General features: G+C 40.0%; 1 non-coding gene across 1 annotated transcript; it reads right to left on the bottom strand.

Moving 5' to 3' along the window:
- Positions 1-253: 253 nt before the first annotated feature.
- LOC145609825 (small nucleolar RNA R71) lies at positions 254-359 on the bottom strand. Its single transcript, XR_014106109.1, has one exon. It is a non-coding gene; the product is annotated as a small nucleolar RNA R71 (small nucleolar RNA).
- Between the last annotated feature and the right edge of the window lie 3063 nt (positions 360-3422).

Raw genomic sequence — 3422 nt, 5'->3', positions numbered from 1 at the left:
GAGAGGAGGCAATTTAGTGGAGCCAAGAATGAGAGTCCGTTAAATCACCTCAAGGAGTTGGAAAAGTATTGCAATACCATCAAGGTGAACGCCATTTCTCAAGAGTTCATTTGGCTTAAGTTGTTTCCCTTTTCTCTCATTGGTCGTGTCTTAGAGTGGTTGGATAAAGAGGTTAAGCCCAATTCACTTAGGACATGGGATGATGTTACTAGAGCTTTCTTGTCTCGCTTTTACCCACAAAAGAAGACGGCGGAGGCTAGAGCATTAATCCAAGGATTCAAGCAAAGGCCAAATGAGAATCTCTATGAAGCATGGGAAAGGTATAAGGAATACCAAAGAGAATGTCCACATCATGGGATTCCTACTTATCAAGTGATTCAAATTTTCTATGGAGGTTTGAGTGCTCAAGGCAAGTCATGCCTAGATGGAGGAGCCGGTGGTCCTATAATGAATAGGACGGAGGAAGAAGTGGTAGACATTATTGAGGATGTTGTGAGGTACTATAGAGATTGGCAAGAAGGAGAGAGAGAGTCTACAAGCAAGAGTGGCTCAACGATCTATTCGGTGGATCACCTCAATGAAATCAACAATTTGTCATCCCAAATTTCAAATCCAGGGAAAGAGATGACATCAATCAAAGCAAAGCTTGAGAGTGTGTCCGTGAATTCTTTGAGTCTTCCCTCCCAAACCAAAGGGAAAGGTACAATCTCTAACTCTTCTCCTTCTACTTCTAATAACATGCCAAGTGGTTGTGTGTTTTGTGATTTATGTGGATCTTATGATCATGATTCTTCTATGTGTTCACAAGCTTTTGTTGATGGATGTGATGATGTTTAAAATAATGAATGTGAATATGTGAACTTTGTGTCTAATGCTAATGGTGGTCAAAGGTTTAAAGGACCTAAGAACTTTGGTAATAGAAATTCTCACCCTCAAGGAGGTGGTTTTGATAATTATAACAATGGAGGATTTAAGAACCAAGGAAACCAAGGTTTCCGAGGCAACTATAACCATCAAGGTTATAACAATCAAAACACAAGCCATGGGTATGGCAATCAAAACCAATCCCAAGGTTTTGGTAACCATTACCAAAACAATGGCAATAGTCAAAGAATAGGAAGTTGGAACAACAACCAAAATAGGGGAAGTTTCCAAAATAATAATCAAAGAGGACCCCCTCCCGGTTTTGCTCCAAAGTCCCAACCCAATGGTGAGAGTTCTTATTCCCAACCATCATCTTTTAAAACAAACTTAGAAGAATTGATTGACAATCAAACTAAGATCAATAACACCTACATGGCGGTTAGTGATAAGAAGTTCAATGAGATGATGACTCACAATAAGATGCTTGAGACCCAATTAACCTAATTAGCAAACACTCTCAAGGACTATGCTAGTCCTTCTTCTTTGCCTTCTTAAGCTGTTGAACCGAAGAAACCCGTGTATTCCATTACCACTAGTTGTGGGAGTGACCTTAGTGAGGGAGTTTCTTGTTCAATGGAGGAAGAAGAAGAGATGAGTGCTTTGGAGAATGAAGTTGAAAGGGTTGTGTCCAAGGAGATCCATTGTGAGGAAGAGGAAAAGGAAGAGAATGTTGTTGTGAAGATGTGTGAGGAGGAGAGATTTCCCGATCTACCTTACCCTCAAAATTTCTTAAGGTTTAAAATGGATGAGCAATTTGGGAAGTTCCTTGAAGTTCTTAAAGAAGTTCATGTTTCCACACCTTTTACCGAGCCAATTCCCAAAATGCCTAGGTACTCCAAGTTTCTTAAGGAGATTCTAGAAGAGAAGAAGGAATGTAATGAGGGCAATTCGGTGGAAGGATGGAAATGTTTTAGTGCTCTTATCCATGGTGAGCTACCGGAGAAAATGGAGGATCCGGGAAACTTTTCTATCCCTTGCAAGATTAAGAAAATGATGTTTGAGAATGCTCTTTGTGATCTAGGAACTAGTTTGAGTATCATGCCTTATTCGGTTTTCAAAAGACTTGATCTAGGTGAGCTTTTACCATCCAATATAACCCTTCAATTGGCCGATTGATCTATTAAGATTCCTAAGGGGAGAGTTGAGGATGTCCCACTTAAGATTGGGGAGTTTGTTTTTCCCGTAGATTTTGTGGTGTTAGAAATTGAGGAAGATGAACATATTCCTATCATCCTAGGGAGACCTTTCTTAGCTACCTCGGGAGCTTTTATAGATGTGAAAGGAGGCCTCATTACTTTGAGATGTGGTAAGCAAGAGGAGAGTTTTAAGTTGAAACCAATGCATGAGCCTCTATCTTTTGTGCAAGATATGATGTGTGCTAGTTCCTCTCGTTCTATTGATAATGTATGTATGATTGACTCTTCTACTAACAATGCTCTTGAGAATTTTGATGATGTTCAATAGCATGAAGGTTAGTGAAGAGGAAATTATGATTCCCAAGCTAAAGGATGAGGAGGAAGTTGAGATTCCAAGTTGGTTTGAGCTTATTTCTCAAGAAGAAGGGGAAGTTTCTATGGTTGTGGATGTTGAAGTTCCATCTACATTGTACAACAAGCCAAAGAAGAAGGCTCGTGATTCAAAGAAGTTGAGAAAAGAAAAATGTGAATTTGAGAAGTGTTTCATGGAAGTTTCATCAAGCAACAATGGAAGGTTGCTTAAGAATGAAGAGGATTTTACTCTTTCTACTACCTTGAAAAAGGTGGTGTTCTTTGACTCTCCATGATTTGGAGGAAGGGTCGAGCTTAGGACCTTAAGCAAGCACTTCCTGGGAGGCAACCCGGAGTTTCTAACCTTTCTTTTTGATTTTTGAATTTTTCTTGTTTTTCCCTCTTTTATTACCTTTTCTTTTCTTTCACTTTTCTACTTGTTTGGATTTTTAGGATGAACTTTTCGGGATTGGATTTCTTCAAGTTAGCATGATGAATGGAAGGTGTTTGCGGCATTTATCATGATTATGTTCAATTCTAATCGAAATTTGAGGTAAAGGGGTAAGCATTTTAGAGAGGTAAGTTAGGAAATTCATGCTTTGAAAGTTGAAGGAAGTTGATGCCTAGTGAGTTCTTGTGGTGGGTACATGAATTTCTAACTTTGAGCTCACTAAAAACATATTTTGCTACTGCCTATGTTGGTGTTCATCACCATCATGATTCATGTATGCACCCAAGAACACACCAAGCATCAAAGAAAGAAAAAAAAAAAGAAGAAGAAGAGGGAGCAGCAGGTGCGGGCGCACAAGAGGAATGTGCGGCCGCACACCTGCTATGTGCGGGCGCACAAATAGAGGGTGCGGCTGCACACCCTAGCCGTGCACTCCCTCTTAAGCTTCTTCTTCTTCCTTCTTCTTTCATTCACTCATTCCTCACTCTCTCTCATACGCACCACACCTCCAAACCCTCAAATTGAACGCACCTCATACACCTCCATTCACCCTCATTTCT

This window comes from Chenopodium album, chromosome 23 (assembly GCF_948465745.1).
Source record: "Chenopodium album chromosome 23, dcCheAlbu1.1, whole genome shotgun sequence".
Classification (NCBI taxonomy): Eukaryota; Viridiplantae; Streptophyta; class Magnoliopsida; order Caryophyllales; family Amaranthaceae; genus Chenopodium; species Chenopodium album.
Note: the sequence above shows the minus strand (reverse complement) of the source record. Positions and strands in the feature narration are given on the sequence as shown.